General features: G+C 40.8%; 1 long non-coding RNA gene across 1 annotated transcript in view; it reads left to right on the top strand.

The window, feature by feature from the left end:
* LOC128144999 (uncharacterized) overlaps window positions 1-19,861 on the top strand; it is a 211,599-nt gene that overhangs the window by 59,814 nt on the left and 131,924 nt on the right. The window lies entirely within an intron of this gene.

The following is a 19,861-nucleotide window of genomic DNA, read 5'->3' as shown; positions in this document are numbered from 1 at the left end:
TTCTTCAAGATGCCACATCTCCTCTATCCACTCTGCCAAATCTAAGAGGTCAAATAGCAAGAACGTCCAGTAAGCTGAAGATTCCCCTGGAGCTACTGCACATGGTGGGGAGCAGACCAAAGTGGAGCCGATTCTAGGGTGGGGCAATCATAAAGAGCTGCTTTGTATTCTCCCAAATGGAGCTGAAGCCAGAGCTTATTAACTGCAGCTGGAAAACTGATTCAGAATAGTAACATGTCCTTTAGTAAAAGCATATGATATCTGTGTTAAAACCAGGTCTCATCCTTCTCTTTTAATGCCTCCAGACTGTTGTGATTAGTTTGAAGTACATTATCCCATAGACACTAATTTCCCTGGGTCTACATAAAGACACATCTTTTTTTAATAGTTTTAAGTGTCCTTATTACATATCCCCATGGCACTGAACCCTGCAGGCCTTCTGTTCAACTCCAGAGGTTGCTTCTCGGGTCTCCCAAACTGTCCGCAGTTTGCTGGCAGGTTTCACCTAGTTATACCCTCTGGGGACAACAGGATGGTACATTAAAGAAACAGGCTTAGCAAAAGAAACACCCACACAATTAAAATGTAAAATATGACAGATCTATATTAAGCATCAGTTTTTTGAGTGAAGTCTGACTCTGGTCTTGTCCCTGGGTTTGGTTTAAATCCCCAGGAAAGAGTAAGTGTCTCCATGTTGCCCTCTGGCAACAAATGGACTCCTTTCGGCTGAAGAATTTCCCTTTGTTAAACAGTCTCTGTCACTGGTCACGTGGAGAGAACTGCTGTTTTAACTAATATTATCTCAGCCTGAGTATTTAATCCCTCACCCATGGTATGTTTTTGCAGATTATGTCCAAAGCCAGACACATTCTGTTGGTGGAAGGCCCATTGCTTCCTTCAGCAGTCCAGGTGAAGGATTTTTGATTGTTTGATCTCATGTTTCTGGACACCCCTGCCAGTGTCTAAGTCCTCCTACCAAATGGATGAGTTAATTTCCCAAAATTTCTGTCTTTCTTTTTTTTTTTTTTTGAAAAGTACAGATAGCATTCACAGAGACACATGAAATTCATAGGAACTGTACAAAAACAGTTCCGCAAACTACTGCAGTCTGCAAATAAAATTCTTATGGTACTTAGTTGCTGGATGCTCATTTGATGCACTCATTGCTCTGCTGGGGATGTAAAGCAGCTTTGCTTTTGTTATCTAATGTTACGGTGACAGAAATGAGCCTGCTTCTGTAGGCTTCTGCCCTAGAACTTCAGCCCGGTTGCCTTATTCACCTTGCACACATCTGTGTTTAACCCTGAGACTTCAGAGATGCACCCACAGCTTCCCCGGCTGTGGTAGGCTGCAGTTTGCTGGAAAGTACTGAGAGAACTTTCTTGAATTTCCTGGGCACAAACCTTCAGGACAATACTGCGACTCTGGTAGTATGCAACTGGGTGTTGCCTGCATTCCTTCCTGTACGGTGTTTGGGTTACTAGCAGAATGAATTACACTCGCTTGAATTGTTAGCCCCTTGACTTCTTTGCTGCCACCAACTTGGCTTTAAAACATTGTCAAGCTTTAAGAAAAGGGCTGTTTGTTTGGATGGGATCCATTCCTGAGACAACAGTTCAGTTACGTTGACTTTGCTATAAAGACAGGCCTAAGGAGGTAGATTTTTCCTACTTCCCTTAAAGCCTTTTTATACAGATACTGTCTGTCCTCTTAAGGAGGAAAACTAGAGAGATAGTGTTAAGAACACTCACGCTAGAAATGAAAGGTGGAGAAGAGTGATCTTAAATCATAAATGCAAGGGTCTGTGTGGTAGACTTTGTGGTGTGGAGGACATGGTAAAGAGACACTGGCATTCTGACTGTGAAGATTCAGTTTCCACTGCAGATTTGATTAAATTGTAAATCTTTCTGTTGTGGTAGATGGATTCTGCTGAAAATTTCCATACTGGCTGATGGGATAATGGATTGCTTTGAAACCACAACTTTCTTTGGAAACACAAGCCTGACTTTACTATTTTTTCTCTAGCTATCAAGAGCTTAAGACATTGATTTGTCTGCTCAGGCTGATTATCAGAACTAAAAGATAGCCTAAATTCTCTATGGCTCTGTCTAAACAAAAGTAGCCTGACCTAATAACATGTTTCCTCCTTTGTCTGCATGCTAACTCTAGAATTACATTGTTTTTCTGTGCTTAGCCCCAGGATGTGAAAATTGTCTCCCTTCCCATGTGTTTGCTTGAGCAAAATACAACTTGACAAATCTCTTCCTTGTTTAGAAATTCTAAGAACTGAAGTTTAAACATATTTCCCAAGAGGAGGATTTCTTGTGCCTTCCTTTCTACTGTCTTTCTACCTGTCCCTTCCCTGTCCTGATGTTTAAAAGGAGCTTATGCATTTTAATATTTTCCAAGTCATGCAGAGATAAAAAAAAGGGGAGGAACATGCAGCCGTGGCAAACCTCAGAGCTGCTGAAGTTGTGTGGACGGCAAACAGATCTAAAGCCTGGTCTTACCACCAAAGGCCCTAGGGAAGCTGGAGAGCCATGTGAGGAAAGGGCTATGGTATTTGCTTCTGATGGAATTTGGTGATGTGCCTGTCCAGGGCGGGTTGTCCAGGAAGCAGAGGAAAGTATTCATCTGTCTAATGTTGCCATGAGGTGGAGCAGTGCTATTTCTGTTTTACAGATGACAAACTTGAAGACAAATGGAGGTCTACACAAAGGCTAACTGTAGTCACTGAACGCCAAAAAACTGGGCTCCTTTGTCTGGAGAAGCCTCTCTGTTTCCACAACCTATAGGAAAAACAAAGATTTGCTTAACTATGGCCAACCTTTTGAGAATCTCCTCTACTTTCACCCTCTCCCAAAGAGTGACTTTTTCTAGGTCATGCAGAAATGATTAAATAGTACCTTGGAGCAAGGAATGTCTCCCATTTCTTACAATTGCCAGGCTACCATGCTGGCCACTTGACCATCTTTCCTGACTATTGTTCAGCCACATGTAATCATTAAATAAAGTTTTCCTGTAGATATTTATGTAGAGTGCCTGTGGTACTTCAACAGAAGCAACTGGCAGTAAAGTCTCTCTCAAATCACTCTGTTACCACTGACTCCAAACTTCTTTAGGTAGTAGCTGATAAAGTTCAAAACATTAATTTCCACCAATAAACAGGAACTGGAAGCCTGGGGAGTTAATAGGGCTTTTTCATCTCAGCCTAACTCTCTGATCTAATTTCAGATAGCAGGAAATATGCCAACTTTAGCCGCTAATTAGAGTTACTCTTTGGAGATTATTTGTAGCAGACCTCCAAGCTTCTTATAACAAAAATGCACTGACAGTCCTGCCAGCATAAATATGTTAGGTGTTTGTAGTGTAGAGGCCATTTGAATTATGCAATGAATTGTTACAAAGAACTTTAAAATATATGAAACTTCACAAACAGTAATTTTATCTGGAAACCATGGTTCTGTATTTCCCCAGAAACAGTGAGTATGGCAACGTTGCTGGTTTTGTCTCTTTTCTTGCAAGTGCCAAAAGCTTTTAAATAATAAAGGATGGGGTGATATTGGTGATTCCATTTTATTTTTCATTTGTTCTTTGATCCTGTTTTCAAGAGTGCTCTTGGTGCCATATTCTGCTGAACTTTGGTTTTATTCACTTGGAATCAGGCCTCTACTCCACCCTAGAATACCTCTTGCTCTCAGAGAAAATAAGGTACTCTTTCATCATGACAAGGGAGTCTGTCCATAATCCTCTATTCTCAGAGGACTCACTCTTACTGACCTCACAGTGGGCTTCAGCTTTCTCATGAAGTCGTGCCTCCCAGTGTAGCTGTATTTTTTACTATTCAGCAGAAGAAAAAGATACAGAATCTGACCCAGAGTAATGAAGAATATGAATAAGTGTGTGGTGGCAGAGGTGTGATTATAAGATTCCTTTTATTAATGTATTTTCCTCTTGTAGCACTCATATTTTACGCTTCTACCTCACCTTTCATTCAAGGTTGAGCTCTTTTATGTTCAATTTCTGTAACGTCTAGGCAATAGTGGCCACAAAGCAGTTTATAAAATGAACCAAGCCTCACATTACCCCTTTGAGAAATTCCCGGAGCTTTATAGCGGATGTGAAGTGATGAGTCAGTGAGAACAATGCTGAGAACAGAACCACGTCCCCACTTCGACTACTGTCCATTGCTCACTCATGAAGATGGAAAAAAGTGCTGTTACTGATTGCAGCTCCTCCTTCCATGCTTTTTAAAGAGCCCTGCTGAGGAAAACATAGTTCTTCCGAAGCAGTGGGGAAAACAGTAACCCACAGGAGAAAGGGAACACACATGTCCCAGACCTTTGTGTTTTTAATGTATTTTTTTCACCTCTGTTTGAAAATGGTGTCAGAACGCCTTTGATTGTGTATTCCTGGGTACTTCCTCTTCCTTCGCCTTCTCTAAACCAGATTGCCTGGCCAGTCTATAGCTTCCAGGGTGATTTTCACATCACTGAAGCCGAGAACTACGGTGCATCACAGTTAACTAGGAAAAATGAGGATATGAACTAACTGAACGGCAATATGCTTGAGATATCAGGAAGCATTGTCAAAGCAAAATATTTTGATTTTCAGGCTTTTGACTGTGGAAATACTTAATTTAGTTGAAAATCCATTTTTTTCAGCAAAGGCATTGTGGAAAAATGTTGTCCAGCCCAGGCTTGTGCCCTCTTTATTTTCCTTTTAAGTATATCTAAAGAATTTCTAGTAGTCTTTTTTCTGTGTGCATCTTGCATTTAAAATTCATGTCTTGTTTAACCTGAAAGTCTATGGATGACTGGAGAACTGGAAGAATGACAGAGAAATCACGCAAGCAAAACCAAATTAATTTGAGAGGTGGAATGGGTTTTATTTTGATTCTCCATTGCCACTCAACTGTATGGCCATTTACACTTTCATGACATGCTAGTACTGATATAAAATGAGAGAGGGGTTCCGAGTAGGTAGTGTTTTGTTGCTCTGCCCAGTAAATTTAGCAGCAGATTTATAAGAGGTAGATTGTGTCATTGTGGAGGAACAGTTTAAAGCCACAGCCCCTTTCCTCAGTGAAATGAATTTACAACAGCTAAGAATCCCAAAAGTTGCAATCCACTGCTGAGCTTATGTGCCCTCTTCCTCTGAGCTGTTTCAGTGACCAGGCTGCCTGCCAACAGCTTTGCGTCAATCAGACAACTATGGTGATCTTGAAATATTTAAGTACTGCTTCAGTAGTTGTCTTCTCTGTCCTGCTCCATATTAATACAGCCTGGCAGTCCATGCTGGAGGGTGGCTGAAGAGCTGTGAATCCCTGTGTGGGTTGTGAATGGATCCAGGTCTGCAAATGACTATGCAAAACAGAAGGCAGTAGAGTATCTGGCCCTTTGTTCTTTTTAATTAAGCTCTGTAGGAAGAAATACCTAAAAGAGAATGATTTCAACACTGACCTTTAATGCAAGGATAGAAGAGCTGCTAATCTAAGGGCAACTGCAGAAGCATAAGGAAGGTATATACCGATATACCTGGATTATCAAAAAGAAAAAAAACATCGGGCAGAAGATTGTAACTTTGTTTTGTTTTAATTCTTACAAAGGACATGACCTTCACTCCTTTAAACCACTTTAAGGCAGATATGCAGATTTGTTGAAATAAAAACCTCAAGAATGGAAAACTTTCCTTTTCTTCATCTGCAGATGTACATGTAAGCACAGCAGGAAATGTAGCTGTGGCCACGTGTAAGGAAGTGACCCCAGCTTGCAGTGCTCAGAGGTGCAATGCCACCTGCCAAAGCTGTGTCCCAGCGTGACAGTTGTCCTGCAGCATGCTCAGGAGAGAATGGGGAGAATGCATGGGGTGAATTATGTCCTAATGCAAAAGGTGGCTGTGTACAACAGAGGATGCCATGGTGCTCCCAAGGGAAACAGAGTTAGGAAATTTAAATAAACAGTTGCTTGGTCACTTCAGAGAAGACATGAGTGAAAACATTTTCTTTGAAAAAAGGGTATGTGGGTGGCTTGGCCAGCAGCAATATTTTGGTTTTGTCTACTGTAGGGAAGTATTTTTTTCCCAAATTCACCCAGCCAGCTTAATTTAGAGCAGATTTAAGTTACACTGGGGGTAATGTTGGTATTAAATGAGTGCCAGCACTGTGGAGGTGAACTTCAGCAACACTGTGTGTTAGGTATTGCTGAGAATTTGGATCCCAGCAGTAATACATTAGAAATCTGGTGTAAGGAGCCGTAATTTTCACAGCATGAAATGGAAAATCAGGGAGAAGTGAAAAGCAGTGAGCAGGACAGTGTAAAATAGCATGTACACAAGTGACAGTGTTACGTTACTTCTTTTAGCTGTCTCTGATGTCCCTCCCTTTTTGCATATAAACTTGCACCTACCTATTTTCTGACTGTTTTATTCCATGGAACATATATCACTACACATGATCTGTCTGACCTATTAAGCTGCCTCCCCGAACTGCTGTAAGCTTAGGCATAGTGGTGGGTGGATACCCTGGGATCACTAAAAGGTGTTGCCTAATGTTAGGATTAATGTATTTTAATCAATAGTATATATCGGATTTACTTCCAAGTGTCTGGACAGCCTGATATTTCAAAAACAATCATCACTGAAGTAAGCTTTGTGTGCTACAGGATATTTAACTCATCTTAGTTTTCAGAAAGTACTGAGCTTACTGGGTGGGATTCAGAAAGAGAGAGTTTAAAAAAGGAGACAGGAGGAGCTCAATTTTGCAGTCTTTAATTTCCAGAGGCCAAGCTATGGGCATGGAATGCTGAACTGTAGGTCAGGCTCTACTGCCTCCCAAAGAGTCCCCTGGGAGCAGCAAAACCCCCAGATCAGATCCAAAACTTCCACCAGACCGGATCCAAAACTACCACTAGCTGGAAAGCCAGCTGGAGATACATAGTATACAGAAATGCAGGGGTACTGAAGTGCTCCACAGTAAGGTATCACCTTCTGCTCTGCACTCCTATGTGAAAGAGTAATTATACAAAACAGTGACTATAAACTGCAGGTGTGGAGTTTGGGTATTCATACAGTGAGACGGGGAAAAGCAGCTCTCAGGATTGCATGTACTTGGATGTACAGGGATGCAGTACTTGGCATTTTATCTAATACTCACTTTCAGTGCCTCAGTCTTGTGTCCTTTTGCACACAATCCCTGAAAATTCAACCCTGCTTTGTTGTCTTGCTTGAGTATAAGGAAACAGAGTTTTCCAAATGCATTTCTGAAACTTGAGTGGGGAAACAGGTTGCTCTGCAGACCTGTTCAAGGTCTTGAAAGGGGTGTTAGCTTAACTTTGCTCACAAAGCCAAGGTGCCAGGTCAGCAGTCCAGTCTGTGTTAGCACTCTCTGACATCAGTGAGGAGAGAAAGGCTTCTCCTTGGGCATTTAGTTAGCCTCCTGCTCCGAATTGCCCTCAGGAGCCTGCCTCTCTCATGTCATTGCAGAGAAGGCTAGGGAGGCTGGCCACTTTACTTAAGAGCCTAAGCTGGGTCCCAACATCCGTTGCTAACCACTATTTCCCACTGCCTGAAATTGCTGCCAGCCTGTGTTCAGCCCACTCCTGGGCAACTGGGTACCTGAAAGTGGCACTTGGCTGCAGCTCAAGATCTGGGCTCCTGAGTTCAGTTCAGGAGATATATCCCTGCAGTGGATGGGATGTTATGCTGCTGAACACAAGTATCACGATGACAGGCTGTCATCACGGCAGTGTCGTGCTTTCACAGACCTTGAGACCTGAACGGCAGCAGCATCTAAGCACAACAGCCTGTGGGGAACGATAAGCTAAAGCCCTCATTTATTACGATTTCCTCTGAAATCAGCTATGCCCCTGCCTGGTGCTCAAGCTGTACTTCTGCATTATCTGCCTCTCCACACAGAAGAATGTGGCAAATGCAAAATCCCTGCTCCATTAAGATCTTTGTCAGGCTCACACATTTGAAAGATCTGGAAGAGACAATCTCAAGCTTCAACATTTTGTGTTAGTGCTTAACAGCGGGTCCTTAAGGCTGTTGTTACCCCTGGGGTTCAAACCAAGGGGGAACAGATTGGATAAATCGAATTTATTCAAGAAAGCTCTTGAGTTGTTTAAATTGTGGGCACCAGCCCGTACTGTCCAAATACACAGCATTAATGGTTCTTAGAGAACAAAAATCAAAAGTTAATGAAAATATTTAATTTTCTATGCAGTTCGCTTGTACTCATGCTAAGCCCTGGGATTTTGAAGGCATCTGACTCCTCACATCCAGACAGACACATTTGAATTCTGAATAACTTAAATGTTTTAATCACTGTGGTTTCATTATAACTTAATCACTGCTGATAGATTTTTTGTTTCAACTACTTGTTATTAAAATGTTATATCAAAGAAAGAAATGAGACCATGTCTTTAAACAATAAAAAATGTCTTATCCCTCGGGCAGCAGTTAAGCGAACTTTCACCAGTTGAAGATTGGACTCAAAATGCTGAGCTCTTCCCCTGTTCTGTGTGCTGTTCAGTGATGGGGTTTTTCGCCAGCCTCCCACTGTCTGTTAGGCAGCTAAATCCTGAAAGATTTAAATGCTGCTTCTGAAGTGCTGTGGGGAATGGTTCCCTAGCCTTCTGATACAAGCAACCAATGTATTTATTGGTACAAGAGGTGAAGCAGAGGGGTTGATGCTGAACCCCCAGTAGTATAGTACGAGGTCTGCATCTGACTCAGCATGTGACCTTCTGAAGTCGCTTTGAGCCAGCTTCTCAAAGGTATGAAGATGTCAGCAAGTTCTGCCTGTTCCAATAATGCATTTGCTGAAGACTGTTACACCTATTCCCTGAGTAAAACGAGCCATACCTGCAAAATCCTTGTGTACCTGTGTAGCTGTATTTCTATCAACGCTTTTCTTGACCTAGGAATGTGGGTTGTGAATGAAGGGCAAACAAAAAGGAAGGCACAGCACTTAACTTTTTATATTGCAAGAATTTCAAGTGTTCAGCCGACTGAAGGCTGCAGATATACCAACCTAATTGCCAAGAAGTTAGACGTATCTAAGTCCATGTAATGCATTGACAGCCAGCCTGTCATTGTTATTTTCACTGGCTTCAATATTCTGTATTGTTCACCACTACTAAGCAAAAGACACTTCTTTTCTGTGCAGTGGTTGGTTGTAGCTTTATGAGATATGGTAACTTCTTCTGTTTAAGAAGAAGAAAAAAAAAGAACTTTGTATATGGCTCCATCACCGGTACAGCAATAGACTGTGGTTGAGGGCTTACTTTTTCAAAGTTCAGAGAAATAAGAACCTTCCATCTGTAGAGTTTAGTCCTCCAGCACCTGTACATGTGTGCATGTTAGTGGACACACACATAAACACAAATATGCACATACTTATTTTCTTTACTGGCTGCTCAGAATGGGACAGTGTGGTTCGAGGCATGAAATTTGTTTTAGTCATCTGAAAATTAGACACGTAGTCTAAACTGTATATATATAGTCAGGGCTTCTGTACTCAGTTGGGCGAAACGGTCACCTCCCAGAGATTGTTCATCACTTTAAGATTAATTTCAGGGAATGATTAACTTAGACTGGCTATGTGTCTTTCTGGTCATTAAAACTGGATGGAGTAAATCCCATCCCAAGTGGCTAAGGCAACTACGCTGCGAAGTTGTCTAAATACCTTTAATTCTTATTACCATTCCTTAAGATATGATGATATGCAGCATTTCAGAGTATATAAAGTATAAAAAGGAAGCATACCAGAATTAAAAGCAGGGACAGGTGACCTTGAGAACAATACAGAGACACAGTCCAAATATGCAGAGATTAGGTCAGGAATGTCAAAGTCCACCTGGAGTTGAATCTGGCAGTGGACAGGAAGGGCAACAAGAAAGGCTTCTACCAGTACATCAGCAGCAAAAAAGAAACTAGAGAAAACATGGGCCCAGTGCTGAATGGGACTGGGGACTTGTGACAAAGACCGTGGAAAGACTGAGATGCTCAATGTTTTCTTTGCCTTGGTCTTTACTGGTAAGACTTGTCTTCAGGAGTCCCAGGTTGTTGAAACCAGTGAGGAAGTCTGGACCAAGGAAGACTCTACTCTTGGTGAAGGAGGATCAGGTTAGGGAACATTTAAACAAACTGGACATACACAAGTCAATGGGACCTGAGCAAATGCACCCATGAGTGCTGAGGGAGTGGTCCAATGTCGTTGTGAGGCCACTCTCAGTCTTTGAAAAGTCATGGCAATTGGGTGAGATTCCTGAGGACCGAAGAATGCAAATGTCACTTGTGTCTTCATGAATGACAAGAAGGAGGATCCAGTGATATACAGGACAGTAAGCCTCACCTCTCCCCCTGAAATGTGATGGAGCAAATAATTCTGGAAATCATTTCCAAACATGTAAAGAAAAAGGAAGTGATTGGAATAGTCAGATATATGGAGGGGAAGTGATGCCTGACCAACCTGATAGCATTCTATGATGTGACAACTCTTTTGGTGAGTGAGGGGAGAGCAGTGGATGTTGTTTATCTTGACTTCAGTAAGGCTTTCAATGCTGTCTCTCATAACATTCTCACAGAGAAACTACTAAAGTACAGACTAGATACATGCATAGTGAGGTGGATTAAAACTAGTTGAATTATGAGGCTCAAAGGGTTGTGATAACTGGCATGAAGTACAGCTGGAGACTAGTCACTAGCGGTATACCCCAAGGGTTGATACTGGGTCCAGTACTTTTTGATATCTTCATTAACCACCTGGATGATGGGACAGAGTTTAAGCTCAGCGACGTTGCTGGTGATACAAAACTGGGAGAAGCGGTTGATAAATGAGATAGTTGTCTCCCATTCAGAGTGACATCAATAGGCAGGAGAAGTGGGCAGAAAAGAACCTCATGAAGTTCAACCAAAGGATGTGCAAAGTCCCACACCTTGGGACAAATAACCCCATGTGCCAGTACATGCTGGGGACCTACCTAAGGAGTTTTGCAGAAAAAGACCTGGGGTTTCTGGTGGACACCAAGGTGAATGTGAGCCAGCAACGTGCCCTTGTGGCAAAGAAAGCCGACAGCATTGTGGCCTGCATTAGGAAGAGTGTCACCAGCAGGTTTAAGGAGGTGATTCTTTCCCTCTACCCAGCCTTGGTGAGACCACATCTGCAGTGCTGTGTCCGTTTCTGGGTTCCCCAGTACAAGGGAGACATGGACATATTGGAGCAAGTCCATTGAAGGTCCACGAAGATGATTAAGGGACTGCAATATCTGTTGTGTGAGGAGAAGCTGTAAAAGTTGAGATTATTTAACCTTGTGTGTATTTTATCAATGTGCATAAATGCCTCTTGGGAGAGAGTAAAGAAGATGGAGCCAGACTCTTCTCAGTGGTGCTCCAGTGAAAGGACAAAGAAATTCCATTTAAACATAAGAAAAAAGCTTTTTCACCGGTGTGAAACTCTCCAGAGAGTTTGTGGAGTCTCTGTTCTTGGACATAATAAAAATTCAGCTGGACATGGTCCTGGGCAACCTGCTCCAGCTGACCCTTCTTTGAGCAGGAGAGTTAGACTAGGCAATCTCCTGAGGTTCCTGCCAGCTTCAGCTGTTCTGTGATTCTGTGGTCACTGAGAGGCTTAGGAGGTTCCAGAACTGCAGCCAAACCGTTCTTTGTCTCTCCTATCATTAACAAAACAGTAAGAGCTCTCTCCTCTGCAGTCAGTCTGCCTCTGAAAGTAGTAGAATGTGAAATCCACAGAAATATTGTAGAAATGCAAAATATGTAATTGTTGCCTTTTTACTATTAACATGCAATTAATTTTATTTTGTTTAATGAGAAAGGAATAAATAGCTCCTGAATGTATAGTTAATGAACAAAGAAAACCCGCAAAACTGTTATGGGATAGCAGCTCCACAAAGGAACATCTGTTAAAGGAAATGACCTGCACAAAGTCATTGCAAGTCCATTATTCACTAACTGGCTACCTATTGAGAACTAAATGACACAAATGAGTTATACTCATTGGCTTTTCATCTCCAGCGAAGTGGGCTCAAATCCCTAATAAGGTACCAGGTGAAAATGAGTCTCTAAGGCCTCTATTCCAAATCCCCTGTTATGCACCATATAAATTAACACATTAGCAGGCTTGCCTCAAGGGAACAGCAGGACTAGGACAGCAGGTGTGTCACACAGCATAATTGAGATGCAGCAGCAGAGCAGACTGGTGTTTTGCACAGTGCCAAGCTGCTTCACACTACCTCTATTGATCTGTAACTTTCATGAGCTCTAGACTGGCTTCTAATTTTAAAAGCCCCATCTTCTGTTACATCAAGGAAACCTTCCAAGGGGAAAAAAAAAAATCACTGAAGTTTATGATTGAATAGGCCAAGCAGTACAGGATCCCCAGGTATGAAAACGTTTGTCAATATTAATTTGGTATATACAAACAGTTCAGAAAACAAATGAAGGACAGTCTGTTTCCATTTTTTTTTCTCTTCAAAGGCCACTCAGGCTGTTGTGAAGACTATGCTGTGAGTGAGAGGAGGAAGAGGAGCTGTCAGGGATTAGTGTGCTGTTGCACACAGAGGGTGTTTTTTTCCTCTGCTGGTGTAGATATGTCAGTGGGGTGAAAAAGTGGAGTGAGTCTGAGACAGTTTTGGTAGGGAAGGACTTCTGTGAACAATCTGAATAGGGAAAGGAAGAGTAATCTTAGCGCTATACAATGGAAAAAAAGAGGCTTATTGAAACTTTCAAAATTCTGAGAGTCATTCCCCCACTACCACGGATTAACATTATGATACTGAGTATTCTCTGTATCATAGGCCATCTGTCCTTCCTGCAAAACAGCAGAGAGGAACAGGGTCAGAGAAATTCCTGTGAGCCGCCAGGCCTGGCAGCCTGCATTTCCCAACTGGCCACGCTAATGCAAGATGTCATCAGCTCCAGGGTAGACAGCAGTAGATACCTGTTTGATGCGAAGTTCAAGGCTCTCATACCATATATATTTACCTGACAGAGCACCAAAGCAATGTGGTTACTGTCATAGAGTACAGGGAGAGGGTTTCCTGGTAGAGTTGTATGCATTCAGAGTCACATTTCTAAGGCTCAGCTGAATTATTCCTGTTGACAAAGCAAGGCTGATGTGTTGAAGTGAAGCACTGATAAGAGCAGTAAAAACACTTTGTTTGTTCTTATCAGGAGCTATTTGCAAATCTGCCAAACTGGAAAACAGTCTTTTTTTTCTCCATCTTTTGCTTAGCTATTATAAAATTCTTATTAGTGCATAACCCTTCTTGTTGATGATTAAGAGACTATCTCACATAACTCTGGATTAAATTGATGTGTTTACTGCTTTAATCTTGGGGAGGCAAATTAATCTCTCCTGACATTCTGATGGCTTTACCAGGATGACATAAAGAATTATATTGGCAGAAGGATGCAGGTGAAGTCCAAAAGCAGAGATCCCAATTAGCTGTTGTGGAATAAATTCCAGCTGCCCTTCAGACCTTCAAATATGATACATTGGATTCTGTACACTCTTATCTAGTTTTGGATCTGAAAAAGCAAAATGAAAACAGGTATTTTCAAGGTATCCCTATAACTAAATAGATGCCTGGAAGTACTGGTGAGTATTCATGAGTATGATCCTAAATTTAACTGTGAAATTGCCGTGAGTTTATGAAAACAAGAATTCTCTTTAACAGAAAAATGTCAGCGTGTTGCTCTTTGTCTCCTGAGGCAGAACCAAAGGGAGACCCTCTGAAATTACTCGCATGTAAAGTAATGACAAGGGAGAAGAGTTATGTGAAATTTGAGGATTAGGAAATGTGGATACGTACAGAATAACAAATTGGCTAGCAGTTAGGCGCATGTTGTAGAAAGAGGCACAGTTCTCTAACTGATTTCAATCTTTTCTTGAATTACAGTATCCTAAATGCCCTAACCATCACACCATAGATTCAACCTTTGTCATCTACTAGAGCTTAAATGTAACTGGGCCAGAGAAAAAGTGATCCCTCATTTTCTCTATTGACTACCCTGGTGTGGCGCGCTCTCGTTTTTTTCCTTTATCAACTTGAGATACCCTGTCCAGTGCAAGGTTAGCCAGGACCCCAAAGAGAGCCACACACAGATCCAGTCTGCAAGAAGTGGGTGAGGCACCGGAATGAACTCTTCCACTGAAGGCCCAGACACAAGTTTTGCAGACATCCTTGCTGAGTATCATTTGTGCCTAATTCTGAGAGAGTCTCTGTTTCAGCAAATCAATATTGTCTGACCAATAATAAATAAATGCGTAAATCATTACTACCAGACCCACAAAACTCCGAGCATTTCAAGATCTCTGTCTCTGAACAACTTTAGGCACTATGATTGAAAATATTGTTGTTGGGGTCCTCTTTCTTTGGTGTATAAGGGTTATCTTTCCATCTGCAGAGAGAGTTACACAGAAACTTTCTACAAGGTTGTGGAAAACTCTGACCTTTTACATAGTTGTTAGAGGTCGAAAAAGAAACTGGAGATCTCTTCTGTAAAAGTGTGTGTATGTGTGGCACAGATGTCTGAGTCTATTGCTGCCTGCCCCAGAAATTTTAGGTAAGGAATTTTGCTTTCTAAACCAAGGTCTATTTATTTGCCTTGCATCAAATTATGGTGTGACTTTTTCTTGGTAAAGAAGCAGCAAAAACATATAGCATAGTGCGAGCCAACAGCTTCACTGAATCACATCCCTCTGTTGGCATTTTGATTTGAATCGAGTAGGGAATTTGAAGATGGAATCTCAGCTTTTCACTGCTAAATTTAAGACTGGTTTTGTTTCTCGATGACCATGTGGTCAATATTTTGTAATAGCAATAACTGATTATGATAATATGGTTGCTATGGAAAGACTATTATTTAATTTGTATTAATTTACATGAATTGTGTGGTATCATATAACATCAAGATGCTATTATAGAATAGTAATTATTCTCCAGCATGCTTCATATGAAATTCTTAACTTGCAGATGATCACCGTATAGGTTATATGCCATCAGTCCCATGGAAGTCTTTTAAAGGAGGCATATGGCTTGGTGGGCTGCCAACGCAGAAGGAAATCACATCATCGGGGAAGGCCTTGGGACCCTTATAATCCCATTTTAGCCCTTTAGCAGGACCTTAAATAGAGCTAAGATGGTTCATTCACTTTGAACACATCCTTTGAGCAGAGGAGCATTTCAGCCTTCTGCTGTTGTTGCTGTCAAAGTTAATTCTTACAAAACAATTGCTTCACTGATGTATCCAAGATATTAGTGTTATCTGTTGCATGGTAATGGGAACTGCTGCAATATCTTAGAGTCCACAAGCTCAATTCTTTGATCCAAAGAAACATGAGATTACTCTTTGCATAAATCCTTAGGAGATGTAGGTACAAAAATCCTATTGACAGTCATAGCATCATAGAAAGTCATCCAGTTTGTCCTTCTGCCTTAAGGCAGGATAAGCAATACATAAACTATTTCTGGCTGATACTGTCTAATCTGTTTTTAAAGACCTCTGATGATGGAGACCCCAACACCTCCCTCGGCAATCTGTTGTGGTACTTCACTGTACTTGCAATGAGACTTAGCAGGGGTGGGAGGGTGTTTAAAAATACAGGAGAATTGAGGAAACAAAAGAGAGAGAAAGGGTTACAGTCATAAGCCAATCCAAGGGAGGTTTGTAAAAAGATTTTTTTATGTGGATCATTACATAAAGAATATCTGAGGATAGTGGAATGACACAGTATCTAGGGATAAAATGGTTCCTGTGAAAAACAGAAATGGTGTCTTTTTTTTTCCATCCCACAAACTCTGGCATTCTACATTATTGGGAAAGCCTGGGAATGCAAAAGAAATTGTATTCTTTGATCACAGGCTTAACACTAAACCATTCTAACAGGGAATTGGAATTGTAGATGCATTAGGAAGACTTAGAATACCACTCATGGCTAGATTAAGGTGGAAGTTCTTGAATAATTTCCTCCTTCACTTCAGAGAAAAAAACCTATCTCCCAGAAAAATGAAAACAAGGGAAAAACCACTCATCTCGACTGCTTTGTATCTAGTTCTGTGTTGTAGGCCAAGCTGTAAGGAGGGTGTTTACAGCAATGAGGCACTAATGTATTCATTGGAACCCAAAGTGTTCTCTGAAAAATACTGAAGTACAAAAGCAATTACCATTAATCATTATATACAATGAAAGTAGCATTATCATCAAGTGATAGCGCCTTCTGAAATAATACATTGCCACCTAGTATAAAAGAACAGCTTCTGCATTGCTATTGCTGTTATCTCATGAATGCTTATGCCCTTTTTTTATGTTTTGCTGTCCAAGTGGGTTTTGACCTTAGTAAAAAGCATGGTTTTCCAACAGAGAAAGTTAATTTTCCATAATAAAGAAGAGCATAGCTATTGCAACCTTTGGGCATGCAAACTGGAAATATTTGCTTAAAGCCCTCAAATACGGTTTTGCAAAGGGAGGTAGTGGCATCTGCCCAAGTGAAATTCAGCTACCATGCAGAAAAGCAGTGCCAGCTCTCTGTATCTCTATACCCTGCCAATTACTTAAGCAGACCTAGGCCAAGGGCTGCCCTTTTGCATCAAGCATGTGGAATTGCCTGAGTGCAAATTGCAGTCAATTCTAACACAAGCGGAGAAGAAAGGTGAGGGGCAACCTGGGGCAGCAGAATTCAAGGAAGGCTTAGTCAAAGAAGAAGGAGCCTTTATCTGATGACAATTTCAAAGGAATGTCAAAGGAAAATGATCTGGCATGTATCTTTCACCCTATAATTGAATATCACTTTATATGGCTTAGTGACATCAGTATATCTTCTGAATTTGGAACCTAACCAGCAGTACCTGGGGCACCTGCAATAATGCCATGGGCAAGGAGCACCGTTGCCTTGTAGGAAAGTTCGATGTCACTGATGAGATGAGCTGCATAGTAATTTGCCCTGACAATAATAGCCTCTTCTGTACCTGCCCCATATATTTTGTCAGAGTAGCTAGGGTACGTTCTGATGTGCTACCTTGAGTGGAAATGAGCTGATACAGAGAAGGCACAGGAGGTAACAAACAGCAAGCTGTGGACGTGAAATCATGCCTTAACTTTTTCTTAATCTCTAGGTCTGTCAGAAAATCCAAACCTTCTGTGCACTGCTGGCAATGTCACTTAAATCACTGAAAGAAGATGGTGTGCTCCTTCTCTGACCTCAATGCAGTAGTTAAGGGAAAGCTCATACTACCACTTCAAGAATTCATCCCATAGGGGTGCCTCTAAGCAATTTTTTTTTACCTGTTTTGTAGGTAATCTGGGGGTCTGTTTATTAAAAGCCTATTACATTCAGGCAGAATGGTCTGTTTAATTTCAGTCAAGAGAAATTGTAGACGAGTGACTGTCTGACATGCTGCTAGCTATGCTGGAGAAACTTGGGAAATAAGTTTACAATTTTTAGCTTTCTGCTTAGCCCTATATCCCTCTAGATTCTCTTTAAAACCTGAATTAGGGAGAGGTTGTTTTGAAAAAAAATGTGCATTTCAGTGCTGTGGAGCTGGGGAGAGAAAAAATAATATGGAAAGCATCTGTTCTTTCAGGAGATGCATTATGTACATAAATCTCTTGCGTTTCTACCTATCTCAGTAATTGCATCCTTACATTTTGACAAACACCTTTTTTTCCAAGGAATGATTTAAATTAGCTCTGAAATTCAAGTTTATCAGAATAAGAACAGCAGCTGTGTTCAGCATCTCACCAAGATATTGCACAACAGCTTCGGATAGTATAGCATTCATTTTCAAATGTTTAATTTCAGTCTGTGTAAACCACGTTTCAAGAAATTCTACAATTTCTGTACATTCCTGCTGTCAAGAGGTAGCTTTGATGATATTTCCTTACTGTGGGCTCATTAGAGCTAAGCATTAGGTCTATGCAGATAGATTAGCCTATCCCTGAAAAACAGTAATGTAAATATTTTGTTGTATCGCTACAGCGATAGGACAAACCAGTTGTGTTTTCCAAAGTCACAGAAAAATTCTGTGTGAATGTGTGATCTGAATGATCAGATCTTCTATGTTCTTGTCTGCCACCTCTGTTTTACGTACATGCCTGGCACCTCCAAAATTGCTTCTAGAGCAAATATTTTCTTGCATGATATGAAGAACTGCATATATGACAACTATAAAAATCTCCAGAGATTTTTTGAGATATTATAGCTTTAAGTAAATTGAGAATCTAGAAAAAGTATGGATGCCCGTTCGAATCTTTTTAGCACATACTCCTGTATTTAATATAATAGATCCAAGAAGTTTGTTTCTTCTTTGATTTAATGTTAAAGACACTTGGCTTTACATGTTCAGCCTTTGATAATGTCCATGTGCAAAATATATTATTGGTGTGGCACAAAGTGAATGTTGTGTTTATCTGAAATTGGCTTGGCTATGGTTTTGTGTTGACTTTTGGGAAACATTTTTTCTTGTCTTCCTGTAAATTTCATAAAATTACACCTGTTCAGATTTAAAAAGATGCCTTAGTTTTGTAGTTCTAATACACTTAGCTATTGCATTTGGATTTGTCAGCGACCACTTGCATTAACTTCCTTTTCTTGATTTCAATGTTGTTCCATTCCAACTGTGTGGGTATTTGTGTGTGCGTGTACCTGGAGATAACAGTAAAACACAAAATTACTGACAAAAAAAGTATTAATACTTTGTTCATAATTAGAAAGGATATTATTCGTCACCAACTAGGTTTTAAGTTATTTCAGTCTAACATTCCTCTAAAGTTGCAACACTGAAAATCTTCCACTGCAAATATTTAATACTAACATAATAACTTAGACATGAGGATTCAAGAGTACAAATCAACTTTGCATGAGTTCTCTTTAAGGATCTACAACAAATTTAAAAGCTTTCACAGTCCCTGAAACTTTCAGGTGCAGCCAGCATATTCCTGACCCATTTAAAGAGAAACTTGAGATGCTTCTTGTTGGAGGGAATAGCTAAATATCCTGTGTGACTCACAATGAATTCTGCTATGTTTAGATTTAATTCCTTCTGTCTCTCTCTCTCTTTTTCTTTCTTTTTTATAAAAAAATTTAAGAGTGGTCATCTCTGGGAAGTAGGGTCATTAGGGAAAGGTCCTTTGTGGTCACCTGTGGTCTGAAACTATCTGTCATTTAAGTTTTGTATACTTCTCCAGAATATTACTTTTCATTCATTCTTTTAATTTATTTGCATTTTGGTTTTTGGCTGCTGTGTTAAGCATTGTGTAAACACAGAACAGGAATGAATTCCTTCCCTCTGGTATTGGATACGTGTGAATTATTTAACATGGAAATTCCTGTTCTTTCTGAGGACTGATTGTAAAGATCAGGATATTTATAGAATTTATAGATCGCAACTAAGCTGCTCTTTCTTGTGCTTTTTGATAAGTGAATTGAGGAGGATGAACCCAGCTCAAATTCTTGTTCCAGCTCTGAGGCAGGCATCTTACCCCATCTTAGAGGCAGGGATCTCAGACCCATACAGACCATTGACTTACCCAGGGTTTCTGAAGGTGCTTACTGCCACAGTGGCAGCCAGTGCCATAACCTTTGGACCAACCATGAACGAGTGGAGATTGCCACTTAAAAAGCTATGGGTTTCCAGTTCTCCTTGCTTTAAAATGTAGGGTGACGTTCTCCAATAGTGCCTAGCAGAGATGCAGCACTTCCAAAGAGATGTTCAAAATGACATAATCTCTGATGTTTAGCTCAAAAACTGTGTCTAGACACCAGATCCTGTAGGGCTACAACTTAGCACTGCACTGCATGATGCTGCCCTTCATGGTCCAGAGTTACAAATTACACCTT

Source organism: Harpia harpyja, chromosome 8 (assembly GCF_026419915.1).
Source record: "Harpia harpyja isolate bHarHar1 chromosome 8, bHarHar1 primary haplotype, whole genome shotgun sequence".
Lineage (NCBI taxonomy): Eukaryota > Metazoa > Chordata > Aves > Accipitriformes > Accipitridae > Harpia > Harpia harpyja.
This window is presented reverse-complemented; position numbering and strand designations above follow the sequence as displayed.